The sequence below is a fragment of the Apium graveolens genome, chromosome 7 (assembly GCF_009905375.1).
Source record: "Apium graveolens cultivar Ventura chromosome 7, ASM990537v1, whole genome shotgun sequence".
NCBI classification, from domain to species: domain Eukaryota; kingdom Viridiplantae; phylum Streptophyta; class Magnoliopsida; order Apiales; family Apiaceae; genus Apium; species Apium graveolens.
Window position 1 is genome coordinate 130,733,029 of NC_133653.1, and position 14,572 is coordinate 130,747,600.

General features: G+C 40.2%; 1 non-coding gene across 1 annotated transcript; it reads right to left on the minus strand.

Annotated features, from left to right (window-relative positions):
* Positions 1–2,228: 2,228 nt before the first annotated feature.
* Positions 2,229–2,335, minus strand: LOC141675574 (small nucleolar RNA R71). Its single transcript, XR_012556219.1, has one exon. It is a non-coding gene; the product is annotated as a small nucleolar RNA R71 (small nucleolar RNA).
* Between the last annotated feature and the right edge of the window lie 12,237 nt (positions 2,336–14,572).

A 14,572-nucleotide genomic window follows, 5' to 3' on the forward strand; every position in this document is an offset into this window, starting at 1 on the left:
AAGGATTATTAATATATGGCATGTTTGCAAAATGTGCATGAGGATTCTGATGAGACATAACAGGCATAGCATGCAGAGGTGACATAGACATGTTAGGCTGATAAGTGGCATTTTATACCACTTAGAACGTCTTAAAATGGCTTAAATTGGTGTCTTGAAATCAAGTATTTTGTGTATTTGATGCGTTTTTCTAGTGTTTATGCATTTCAGGGTATTAGTTGCATTTCTGGGGAGGAATCATCAAGAATAAGCCTTGGCATGTGTTCACCATTGCGAGAGGAAAGGAACGGGCAGATTACGGCGAAGAAACGGAGCAAACTTGGATTTTTTCCAGTGGAGGCCTGCGCGCCCGCGCAGCTATGCTGAGCGGCCGCGCAGCAACCTGCGCGCCCGCGCAGCTATGCTGAGCGGCCGCGCAGGGTCGGGAATTTTGCTGAATTATTTTAGACTTCTACTTCTGTTTGGCTTCCAACTTCTATGTAATCTGAGTTTTCTGGGACTATTATATAAGTAGATTTGAGACGTTTTCACAGGGGGGATTGGAAAAGAAGAAGAAGAAGATTGTGTTTTACGCAAGAAGCGAAGGAGATAAGGAAGAAGACCGATTTAGCACACCGCAACGAAGAGGAAGCATATTTTCTTGTGATTCTTGTTTCGTTGTAACGTTGGATGCTAGTTTTCTTGCTTTGACTTATTTACTCTTGTGACGTACTCTGTTTTAATATAATTAGTTTAGTTATTATTTTCTTGTGTTTGTTTATCATGATTTCATATGAACCCATGATGGCGATAAGTTCTATTATGGGCTAATCGTGGTCATGGGGTTGCAACGGATTTATTATGGAATTCTTTAGTTAATTGTTTAATACTTTAGTGTGTGATGATTGCTTGATATCTAGTATTGGCTGTGCGTATTCGTCTTATGTGCGTCGCGAGCATATAAGATAGGGTGTTAATCTCTTGTGAAGCGACGGTGGATCTTGAGATTTAGAACTTGCCATGCTAGCATAGGTTCATGTACGTTGTGCATGATTAGTGGGTAACTCTAAAAGTTTTATTTGCCCTATGTAATCAAAAAGAATAACTTGTGCTTAAATCATTGTGTTGTCAATTTCTGTAGACATATAGGAACTCAACATAATTGATGACTATTCGACTTCTATCTTAATTGTGGATGCTTGGTAGAATGGTATTAGTACAATGAAAGTTGGCTTTTATCAGTTTCGTGTTATTCGATTAATATCATCACTGTCACATGCTAAAGGTAATAACAATGGCTATAGAAGGAAGTAATAATGAAGTTGTGATCTCATGAGTGTTTTATTATTGATAAATTGAAGTGTTAGTTAAGTGGTTAATTAAGTAGTTAATTATAGTTAATATTCAATCAACAGTTTTAAGTGTTATTATCTTAACATTGAGAAGTAATCATACATTGGTGAGTGAGTTTAATTAGACAATAATTTAGTCTGAGTCTCTGAGGGAACGAACTAGAAAGTATTCTATATTACTTGCGAACGCGTATACTTGCGTGAATATTAGCGTGTGTTTTCGCCCTAACAAGTTTTTGGCGCCGCTGCCGGGGACTCGGCGTATTTGTTTAGTTTATGTACTTACCATCATTGGTCATTAGGACTCAGTGATTAGGACGTAGTAGTTACTTATTTTTTCTGGTTGTGTTTCAGGTACTTTAGCAAGCGTTTATGCAAACTCGTTCTCGTGCTCGCAAGAGGACTTTAGATACAGCTGATGAGACAGACGAAGTTCTTGATATTCCGGAGAAGTTAGATTTTGAGGATTCGGATTCAGGAACTGAGCAGAGAGAACCAGTAAACATGGGAGATCGTATTGTTCAAGCTGATCCAGCTCTTATGGATTTTTCTCGGCCTAAAATTGATGACATTCAGTCAAGCATCCTTCATCCGGCTATTCAAGCTAACACCTTTGAAATCAAGCCGGGCACTATTTAGATGGTGCATAATTCTGTTTCTTTTGGAGGAGCGGCAACTGAAGACCCCAACATGCACATAAGGAATTTTGTCGAGATCTGCAGCACTTTTAAGTATAATGGCGTGACTGATGAGGCTATCAAGTTGAGGCTTTTCCCATTCTCACTAAGGGACAAGGCTAAAGACTGGTTACATTCTGAACCAGCTGGGTCCATCACTACGTGGCAAGATCTTGCGCAAAAGTTTCTGGTGAAGTTTTATCCGATGGCAAAGACTGCTGCTATGAGGAGTGCTCTTACTCAGTTTGCGCAGCAACCTACAGAATCTATGTGCGAGGCTTGGGAACGCTACAAGGAAATGTTGAGAAAATGTCCACATCATGGAATGCCGGATTGGATGGTGATCACTGGTTTCTATAATGGTTTGGGGGCTCAATCTCGGCCCATGCTCGATGCAGCAGCTGGAGGCGCCTTATGGGCTAAAAGCTATACTGAGGCGTATAATCTTATCGAGACGATGGCTGTAAATGAGCATCAAAATCCAACTCAGAGGATGACGTCAGGCAAGGTAGCAGGTATTCTGGAAGTTGATGCAGCCACCGCTATTGCAGCCCAGCTCCAAACGCTATCAATGAAGGTTGATTCTTTGGCTACGTATGGAGTTAATCAAATAGCTATGGTTTGTGAGCTTTGTGCAGGTTCTCATGCTACGGATCAGTGTTCTCTTGTCAACGAATCTGTTCAGTATGTGAATAATTATCAGCGACAACAGCAGCCTGTGCCAACGACCTATCATCCTAACAACAAAAATCATCCAAATTTCAGCTGGGGGAATAATCAGAATGCTATTCAGCCACCATATCAGCAAGGAGTGAGTAAACAGTTTAACCCACCTGGATTCCAGCAACCACAACAGTATGCTACAAGGCAATCATATCCTCAACAGGGAAGTGCAGCTGCACCTACTAGTGCTGATTTTGAGGAACTTAAGCAGTTGTGCAAGAGTTAGGCGGTTTCTATCAAGACCTTGTAAAATCAAATTGGTCAATTAGCCAATGCAGTGCTCAATCGTCAACCTGGCACTCTTCCCAGTGACACGGAAGTACCAGGCAGGAAGGAAGCTAAAGAGCAAGTCAAGGCTATTACCTTAAGGTCTGGAAAAGTAGCTGATGCTGAAAAGGCAAAAGAATTAGAAGCTAAAATTAGAGGTGAAGAATCTAAGCAAAAGGAGAAAGCGGCGGAACCAAGGAAGACTACTGTTGAACACACTCTGCCTGAGGCTAATACAGGGGAGAAACAGCTCTATCCTCCACCACCTTTTCCTAAGAGATTGCAGCAACAAAAGCTGGATAGACAGTTCGGGAAGTTTCTGGAGGTGTTCAAGAAACTTCACATCAATATACCTTTCGCTGAAGCTCTTGAACAAATGCCTAGTTATGCGAAGTTTATGAAGACTATTCTTTTAAGGAAGGTGAAACTGGATGACTTTGAAACCGTTGCTCTCACGGAAGAATGCAGCGCTGTTCTGCAACAAAAGTTACCACCAAAACTGAAAGATCCAGGAAGCTTCACCATTCCTTGCACAATTGGCAATCTGACGTTTGACAAGTGCCTTTGTGATTTGGGAGCAAGCATTAATCTGATGCCGTTGTCGATCTTTAAAAAACTGGATCTGCCTGATCCAAAACCCACATACATGTCACTACAATTGGCTGACCGTTCCATTACTTGCCCAAGGGGCATAGTTGAGGATGTGCTCGTCAAGGTGGATAAGCTCTTCTTTCCTGCAGATTTTGTTATTCTGGATTTTGAGGAAGATAAGAAGATTCCCATAATCTTGGGAAGGCCTTTCTTGGCTACTGGCCGTACCTTGATAGATGTGCAAAAAGGGGAACTTACTATGCGGGTCCAAGATCAGGATATGACCTTCAACGTATTCAAGGCAATGAAATTCCCTACAGAAGATGAGGAGTGCTTAAAAGTGGATGTGATTGATTCTGCGGTTACTTCGGAACTCGATCACATGCTAATGTCTGATGCATTGGAAAAGGCCTTAGTGGGGGATTTTGACAGCGATGATGAAGATAGCAACGAGCAATTATAATATCTGAACGCTTCTCCCTGGAAGCGAAAGCTGGACATACCATTTGAATCTCTTGGTACTTCTGACCTCAAGAACGCAGAAGGAAAGCTCAAACCATCAATAGAGGAAGCACCTACCTTGGAGCTCAAGCCATTACCTGAACACTTGAGGTATGCTTTTTTAGGTGATTCATCTACGTTACCTGTTATTATTTCATCTGACCTTTCAGGTAGTGAGGAAGACAAGCTCTTAAGGATTTTGAGAGAATTCAAATCGGCTATAGGATGGACCATAGCAGACATCAAGGGGATAAGTCCTTCGTATTGTATGTATAAAATTCTGCTAGAGGAAGGTAGTAAGCCAACTGTGGAACAGCAGCGAAGACTGAATCCCATCATGAAGGAGGTGGTGAAGAAAGAAATTCTGAAATGGCTAGATGCAGGCATCATTTATCCTATTTCTGACAGCTCATGGGTGAGCCCCGTACAATGTGTACCTAAGAAAGGAGGTATCACTGTGGTCGCAAATGAAAAGAATGAGCTCATCCCTACTCGAACAGTTACAGGATGGAGAGTATGCATGGATTATAGAAAATTGAACAAAGCCACAAGGAAGGATCACTTCCCCCTTCCATTTATTGATCAGATGCTTGACAGATTGGCGGGTCATGAGTATTTTTGTCTTCTGGATGGTTATTCCGGGTATAATCAGATTTGTATTGCACCAGAGGATCAGGAAAAGACTACCTTCACTTGTCCATTTGGCACGTTTGCTTTTCGCAGAGTTTCATTTGGGTTATGTGGCGCCCCGGCCACCTTTCAGAGATGTATGATGGCTATATTCTCTGACATGATTGGAAATAACGTCGAAGTGTTCATGGATGACTTCTCCGTCTTTGGACACTCATATGATGAATGTTTGAATAATCTGCGCGCCGTACTCAAAAGATGCGTGGAAACTAATTTTGTGCTTAATTGGGAGAAATGTCACTTTATGGTGCGTGAAGGCATTATCCTTGGGCATAAGGTCTCTAGCAAGGGTCTGGAGGTGGACAAGGCCAAGGTGGGAGTCATTGAAAATCTTCCCCCACCTAATTCTGTGAAAGGAATCCGTAGTTTTCTTGGTCATGCGGGTTTTTATCGGCGATTCATCAAGGACTTTTCAAAGATATCTAAGCCGTTGTGCAATTTGCTTGAGAAAGATGTACCTTTCAAATTTGATGATGAATGTTTGGCAGCATTCGAGACTCTCAAGGAGAGTTTAATCACGACACCAGTCATTACAACACCAGATTGGACAGAACCATTTGAGATGATGTGTGATGCGAGTGATTATGCGGTAGGTGCAGTTTTGGGACAGCGCAAGAAAAATCTCTTCCATGTGGTCTACTATGCGAGTAAGACTTTAAATGGTGCCCAATTGAACTACACCACTACTGAGAAGGAGCTTTTGGCTATAGTCTTTGGCTTTGAGAAATTTCGATCTTATCTGCTTGGTACGAAAGTAACAGTATTCACTAATCATGCAGCTATTCGCTATCTGGTTTCTAAGAAGGATTCGAAGCCAAGACTCATTCGTTGGGTGCTTTTACTTCAGGAATTTGAGTTAGAGATCAAAGATAGAAAAGGTACTGAGAATCAAGTAGCTGACCATCTCTCTAGGTTGGAGAATCCCGATTCTACTTCACAAGATAGGACGTTAATCAATGAATCTTTTCCGGATGAGCAGTTGTTTGCAATTCAGGAGGAAGAACCATGGTTTGCAGATATTGTAAACTATCTCGTCAGCAATATAATGCCTCCTAATTTGACATCCGCTCAAAAGAAGAAGTTTCTGCATGAGGTGAAGTGGTATATGTGGGATGAACCATATTTGTTTAGACAGGGAGCTGACCAGATCATCAGGAGATGTATCCCGTTCTGTGAGACGGAGGGGATATTACGAGACTGCCATTCCACGGTTTATGGTGGACACTATGGAGGTGAGAAGACGGCAGCTCGTATTCTGCAAGCAGGTTTTTTCTGGCCTACCTTGTTCAAGGATACTCATCAGTTTGTTTTAAGGTGTGATCGTTGCCAAAGAGTGGGAAATTTGTCAAGGAAGGATGAAATGCCATTAAATGTGATGCTTGAAGTCGAGGTCTTTGATGTATGGGGAATCGATTTCATGGGGCCTTTTATCTCGTCTTGCAATAATCAGTACATCTTGCTGGCAGTCGATTATGTCTCAAAATGGGTCGAAGTTAAAGTTTTACCGACAAATGATTCAAAGGCAGTGCTAAATTTTCTTCATAAGCAAATTTTCACAAGGTTTGGAACACCTCGGGTAATCATAAGTGATGAAGGATCACATTTTTGCAACCGTAAGTTCACTCTCATGATGCAGCGTTATAATGTGAATCATCGAGTAGCTACTGCCTATCATCCGTAAACAAATGGTCAAGCGAAAGTGTCTAACAGAGAGATAAAGCGCATTCTAGAGAAGGTTGTTTGTCCATCAAGGAAGGATTGGTCTTTAAAGCTCGATGAAGCTGTTTGGGCTTACAGAACAGCATACAAAACTCCACTTGGGATGTCACCGTTCCAGTCGGTGTACGGTAAGGGATGTCATCTACCTACGGAACTTGAGCATAAGGCCTATTGGGCATTGAAGAAGTTGAACCTGGATTTAGATGCAGCTGGTAAGAAAAGAATGCTTCAGCTTAATGAACTGGATGAATTTCGACTTCAAGCGTACGAAAATAACAAAATGTATAAGGAAAAGGTGAAGAGGTGGCACGATAGGAAGCTATATCCAAAGTTATTTGTGCCAGGGCAACAAGTTCTCTTATTCAACTCTCGGCTCCGACTTTTTCCTGGGAAGTTGAAATCAAGGTGGTCTGGACCTTTTATTGTCAAAACTGTGTTTCCACATGGAGCGGTGGAAATTTTTGAGAATGATCCGGACCAAGCATTCAAGGTTAACGGTCAGCGGTTGAAGCACTACTATGGGGACATGGCAAACCGAGAAGTGGTTAGTGCCATTTTGTTGACTACTTGAGCAGGGTACGAAACGTCAAGCTAATGACGAAAAAGAAGCACTGCGTGGGAGGCAACCCATGAATTATTGTTACAGGAACCCTTAGAAGTTAATAACCTATCCAAAAACATAAAAAAATCAGAAAACAGGGGCTGCAAAAAAAATTTTCCAGTGACCCCCTGCGCGCCCGCGCAGCTAAGCTGAGCGGCCGCGCAGCAAGCTGAGCGCCCGCGCAGCAATGCTGAGCGGCCGCGCAGGGGTCGAGGACCAGAAATTTTTTTACAGTTCAGAAAAAAAAAAAAACCAAACAAAAACAAACACAAAAACAGTTTTAGCCCATAAACCCACGATTTGTTCCCACTACCCCATCATTTTATCCCTTAATTCCCAAACCCTAATCTAATCCACACCCTATATATACATACACCTATCCTACATATCTCCCACAAAACTTCCTACACTTAAACCCTCTCACAAACATCAAATATCAGTTCTTACACGCTTTTATTCACGAATCAATGGCACCCAAGAGAGCACACACTATTGACAGCAGCAGCACAGTTCCTACTGCTGATTCATCGAGGGGTACTGCTGCAAGGCCTCGGTTAACTGACAAAGCCGCGGAGGAGGAGTATACTAGGCTGTTGGGTAAGCCGATTTTGAAGGAGAGGGGGTTTTTGCCATCGGGGAGGGATGGTGAATTACTACCCATGATTGCAGAAAAGGGGTGGATAGCTTTTTGTGAGTCACCCGAAGCGGTACCGATGAGCGTTGTTCGCGAGTTCTACGCGAACGCGAAGGCTGGAAAAATGGGTTTTCTGTGGTCCGTGGGCTGACGGTTGATTATCATCCTGCGGCGATTCGCCGTGTGATTGGACAGCGAGAGAGGAAGCCCGAGGAGGAGAACTGGAATGAAAAGACTGCTGAGGATTTTGACTTGGATTTGATTTGTGCGACTCTCTGTCGACTGGGCACAGTTTGGACCTGCAGTACAGGCAATAATGAGTATCATCACTTTCCGGCGATCGCCATGAACAGGTATGCCCGTGCATGGAATGCATTTATTTGTGCTAATATTTTGCCTTCTTCGCATGCACACGAGGTCACAGTTGAGAGAGCACAGCTGTTGTGGGGAATTCTGAATGAGGAGTACTATGTGGACCTTGGTGAGTTTATCTACCAAGGAATTCTGAAGTTTTTGAGGGGAGCAAAGCATATGAACATCCCTTATGCATCTACGGTTACGAAGCTATGCCGAGCAGTGGGAGTGAACTGGCCGGCTCATGAGCAGTTGCAGTTGCCAGCCGCTCCGATTGATTCTGGCACTCTGAATGGGATGTAGGAGTGGACCGGTGGTGAGCCTGAGGAGCATGGGCTGGGTTATCGTCTTCCAGGAGGGCGTCCAGTACGAGGTGCTACTATGGCTAGGCCAGGGCGTGATGAGGCTGGTTCTTCGAGAGCTCAGGAGGGTGCTGGGATGGTTGATGCCCAGTATAGGAGGTTTTCACGGCGGATGGATGCCATGTATGAGACACAGAGCAGGTTTGCTCAGGAACTCACCCTTGCGTTAGGGACTGCTTTTTGAGGCCTTGGAGCTGATATCTAGTGGCCAGTTTTTGGTGAGGACTCTGCATACCCGCCGCCTGATACTCCACCCACTGAGGGTGATGATGATGATGACTCCGAGTAGGTATACCCTGTGTTCCTTTCTACTACTTTCACTGAGGACAGTGAAGATTTTTAGTTTGGGGGTGGTAGTTAAGGAATATTGTGTGTGTGTCATTTAGTTGCATATTCATGATAGTTTAGTTCATATAGTTGCATAATTTATGCCATATAGTTTTTTTTTATGAATGTCATGTAGCTCATGCATTTACCATGATCCCTTTTGCAATGATTTATCGACTGAATTGTGATATTGATGTGAGTGTAGTGATAGCATTAAAGTGATATTAAGTTGTGTACGTTGATATGCATGCTAGAAACAATTGTAAGTCCACTAAGTCTTAGAGAATGCGAAAGGGCTAGATTGTGTTATGATTTGGTTGTTTTCAAGGTCAATCTACTTATTATACTTAGAATTCGATTATAGGTTCTTAGTGATAAAGACATGAAAAAGAAAAATTTTGGAGAAAAAAATATGGAAGTTGTTGCTAGTTGTGGCTAGGCGTCAAATGGCTAGTAGCCGGCTCGCGTAAGTTGCGAGTAGTCTAGGGTTGAGCAAGATGGAGTGAAACGCACTTGCTCAGAAATTAAAAAAAAAAAATTTTTTTGCATAATTGATCAAGAGTGGGCTCTTTGGTATTCGAGTTATTAAGTTCTTAGGGGACTTTGTGCCTAGCGACCTAAGGCTTTTAGAGTCTGGGATCCGCTAACCTAACGCTCGTTACATGGATATCATTGTATAAGTCTTTTGTGGACCTCACTCATTGCACGGTCAAATAAGCATTTGAGTTGTAAATAAAAAGCACGATTCCGTAGTAAGCTCCAGAGTTCTTGTAGTGTTGTATATCACTTTGTGCCTGGAATTTTTATTCTTTGTATAATCGTAGGATTGCCTTGAGGATAGTCTAGTCATAATAATTGGTCTAGTTCCGAAGCATATCTGTTAAGCATTTGCACACACCACGTTTCTGGCTGTATGTCCGTTTGCATGAGTTTATTGATCTTTAGTTGTCTAACTGCATTCGTTGAGATGTGGCAATTTGGTTGATTAATTGTAGTAAGGGGGATCGCTGCATTTTCATATAGATTGCATTCATGCATATTTGTTTTTGAGTCTGTGTAAAAGCATACAGATCATGAATAAAAATTTGAGGGATCGAATCTAACCTTTAAAATAATTCGGAGACAACGATCAGAGATCCTTAGCAGTTGCTCCTCAAGGGTGAAGCACTCCACCGGTATCCACCAAGAAAACGATGTTAAGGAGGAGGAAGGAGGTGGAGAGAATTGGGTTTTCCAAATTTTTTGGGTTTTGGGGTTAGAATGAAAATAGGGTCTATAATAGTATATTTATAGGCAAAATTTTCAGCTGAAATTTTCCCATAAATAATATTATTATTATCCCATTTATTATTCTCATTAATAATTAAAACACCTTTTAATTATTAATCCTTTTTCTAAACACTTTAGAAATAATTCTCTCTCTTGATTTAATTTCCAAAAATTAAATCCTTAATTAATAATACTAAGAACTTTTCTTAATTAATTTATAATCAATTAAATCTCATTTAATAAATTATTAAATTTGCCAATTAATTATTTATTTCACAAATAAATAATTATTAGCCATTATTAATTAATTCCTCCACCATTAAATCATTCTCTTTTTATGGTGTGACCCTGTAGGTTCAATATTAAGCCGGTGGTAGAAATAAATAATAATAAAACTATTTTATCATTATTTATATAAATTCTCTAATTTATTAAATATGATTAATTAATTAATCACATTTATTCTACATCGTGAGGGATACTTCTCAGCATATCGCGACTATCCAGATAATATGAAATCACTGCTTAGAATACCAAGAACCTATTCAGTGAATAATTACCGTACAATAAACTCCTTCTACCCTATAATGTCCCGATTAAATACAAGGCATGGATCTCGTGTCAAGCCTATCTAATTCAATCACTTGCTTACCATTTACTATGCGTAGTTCTATGCAAATTAGAAACTCCTTTCTAATTTCATTCACTCTGGCTAGAGATTCCTGAACTAGCATAAGTGGATCAGCCTTGAACATTCGCTTCCTTCACTGGAAGGGGTAGATCCTTTATTGATCATACACTATCTTCGTGTACAAATTCCTATACCCAGTAGAGCCCTAATAATTGTCCCTGGAGACTAAGAACTAAACCAAAGCATAGTTCAGTGTACACAAGATGACTATGATGACCTCAAGTCTAAGGATACTTGTACAACTATCACTATGTGAACAACTGCAGACACGTGAGTGAACTCCATCAGTTGTTCAGCTGTGCGAGTCATGTTCAGTGAACTTATTCTATAATAAGCACCTACATACTAGCTATAGTGTCACCACACAAATGTTTATGAGAACAGACATCCTTCATAATGAAGCAAGCATAGTATGTACCGATCTTTGCGGATTATTAATTACCAGTTAGTAATCCTATGATCAGGAACTATTTAAGTTTAGAGTTATCATCTTTTAGGTCTCACTATTATGATCTCATCATAATCCATAAAAAGCTTTACTCTAAACTATGGTATATCTTATTTAAACACTTAAATAGATAGAGCCCGTAATAAAAACAAAACAAGTCTTTTATTAATATAATGAAATCAAAACAGATTACACAGGAAGTTATTCCTAAATCCTAATACATGATTGGACTTAGGACATATTCCTTTCATCTTATGGAGTCAAGACCTTGGCATTGCTTCCCAGAATGGTGATATATTCTTCTGTAAACCTAGCCAAGACTTGATCCATTTCTAATACAAAGTCCTGAGATAGCCATGCATCCACATTACCATCTTGTTCTGCATCATTGACAATTTTCACTTTTTGTTTTTCAACTTCTTCATTGTAAGTAAGCATGATAGTCTTGATTGCTCATGTTTGAAGTGAGTAGATGCTGTGAGATGTTTGCTAACCCAGAAATTTGCTCAAATAGAAGATCATCTACAAATGTAGGTTGAGAGTCTGATTCTTGCAGCCATTGTGAGAGGAGATGTGGTTGTTGTTGAGGTTGTGAGGTTGAAGGTTGAGCTGTTGAGGGATCAGAACCACCTGTGACTAAGGTCACAGTTTTACTCACAGATTGCTCTGTGTTTATGAAAGTGTGTTGTCCTCTACTTGTAGTGGGAACCTCCAATTGAATTGGAGGCGATTTGATTGGGTTACTGTCATGTACACCAGCCTCAAATCCTTGTGCTTCTTGCAAAGCATTGTCACATGAATGTGATAAACTTGCCTCCCCCATAGCAGGATCATTAACAATTGTACTCCTAGCATCAACTACTAATGCAATTTCTGCTAGGGTTTTGAGGGGAGTTGTTCCTACATGAGGAACCTCTAATTGAATTGGAGAGGATTTAGATAGCTCCCCCTCAGGAGTACTACCCTCAAACCTAACAGTCTGTAAAGACTGATTTGCACACGAAGGTGCATTTATGACATCCATGGGGTCTTCAGTAAAAACTGATGAATCCCCCATGGTTTTGATGGTGTCATCAAGGTCTACCCCAACTAGTAGCCTCTCACCATCTGATTGTAGTGTCTGGGTGGTGAGCAAGGTTTCTTGAACCAAGTCACTTGATTTAGCTTGCACTTGAGAAGTAGTGTCAAGTGCTGTAGATGGAGAAGAAATTTGTGAGATTAGAAGTTGTTGTTCAGAAGTGAGTGTTGCATTTCCCCGTGAATGGATGAGGGAGCTTCAAAAGATGTGCCCTCACTGTGTGTGCCATCCTTATTTCTTCTACCATCCACTTGGATTTGATCAAGTACAGGCTGTGCAGACTCTATACAGGATGTATTGGGGTGAATGTTCTTTTCAATAGACACACCCTATTGAGAGGATGTATCTAGAGTCTATTTAATCCCCATATTTACAACTGCATCCTTTTGGGATGACACAAAGGTGGTTTGAGTGGTCATCTTAGATTTCATATTCTTCTTTGTTCTCTTGACCAAGGGTGACTCAGCTTCTGTTTGGTACTCACCACTCTCAGTCAAAATTGTTAATGTTACCTCCTTTCTCTTCCTTTTACTCACCTCATCCTTTTGAGAAGATGAGGTGCTTGGTTTCCTAGCTGCTAATGGTTTTGAAGAAACATGCTCAACATGGGTAGCTTCTTATGGGTGTGCCTGTGTTTGTGTTTCCACAGGCTCAGGAACCATTGTTGCACTAAGTTGACTTGCACTAGTTCTCATGTCTGGCATATAATAAGGGTAAGTCTTAAATCTTTCAATCATGAAAGGTGTTAACTTAAGACTTACTGGAACCTTATTCTTAGTAAGAAGTGATCCAAATAGAATTTTAGATACTTGCTTACAGTTGCCAATTAGTGACCTGTTTACTCCTTCTAGCATATGTATGTCATTAACTTTATAGTTTAAAGCTGACATAATAAATCTAGGTAGAAAAATTTCCTTACCTCTTGATTCCAATGGCATTGTTAGCCTGGTGCTCAATTCCTCCAGTATGTAGTGTCCTACATTGATCTGTTTGTTGGTGGCCATTGAGTAGACCAGCTTCTGAACAACACTTAATATGTTGTCAAACCCTGACTTCCTGCAGGTGAAGGCCCTTATTAGTGAGTCAAAGTGAAAGGACCATTCCCTCGTTAGATGCTTCTTGTTCATACTGGCCAGGTTGATCTTCTCAAAATAATTGATGAAGTCCATGAATTCATACAGTTCATCTTGAGTTGGAGCCTCCACCTGCTTGTCAGTAGGAATGCCCAATGCCATATTGACATCATTTTCAGAGATCTCCACCTGTTGTCCCTTTATTGTGCAGTTCATCATAATTGTTGCATCTTGGTTCTCATGCACAATTGTCCTTGTTATAGCTGTGTTCCAAAAGTCCCCTAACACATACAAGTACAACAAATGATTAGCAATAAGAGCACCTACAAAGTAGGTCTCAGACAGGAACTTGACAAAGCATTGGAAAATCTCAGGTGCTTGGTTTGCATCTAAGAATGTAAAAAAGTTAGTCTCCTTGGGGATGAAGGGAACAATATTGTTGGCTGCCATTGCTATGAGTATGAAGTTTAGTGGGTAAGAAGAATTTGTGAGAAAGAAGTGAAAACGAGAGAGAAATCGGTTTAGGATTGAAAAGCTAGGTCACTTAAGATCTGGAATGTGTAAGTATGTGTATGTATCGAGATGTCTAGGTATTTATAGAAAAAGCAAATGAGTTGTTGAGAACTCAAAAATAAAATGTTTGGAATTAATCTATCGAGAAGTCATTTTAAGAAATAAGAGGCATATCGATAAGTCATTTTATTTATTCTTGTAAAGAACTAAAAATAAGCTTATCGAGATGTTAAATAGATACCCGGTTTGTCCAAAATGGACTGAATTTGATTTCAATTTTTATTTAAAAAAATTCAAAATTAAATAAGAATAATTTTGCCAAAAGTATTTGACTAAATTAATTTATAGAGTTAAATTATTTAAGTTTTGAGTTATTTATAAGTATAAGAAATATACTTGTAGAGAACTCTGTAAGTTTACACTACTAGAGAACTCTACAATGACTTATCGATAAGTCATAATTAAGCTTATCGAGAAGCCACTCGAGGAGTCAGTAAATTGACTTATCGAGAACTCACTCGAGAAGTCTTAAGATGATTTGTCGATAAGTCATTTAGACTTATCGAGAACTCAGTTCTCTATATACTTTTGATCATTTTTAAGTCTGTCTTGTGTTAATTTTACATATTAAAGATGTAAATTAACAACTTAGCAGTTTAATTAGAATTTGAAAAAAAAATCCAAGTTAATTATTTTTTTTTGAAAATTAAATATGCAGAGATT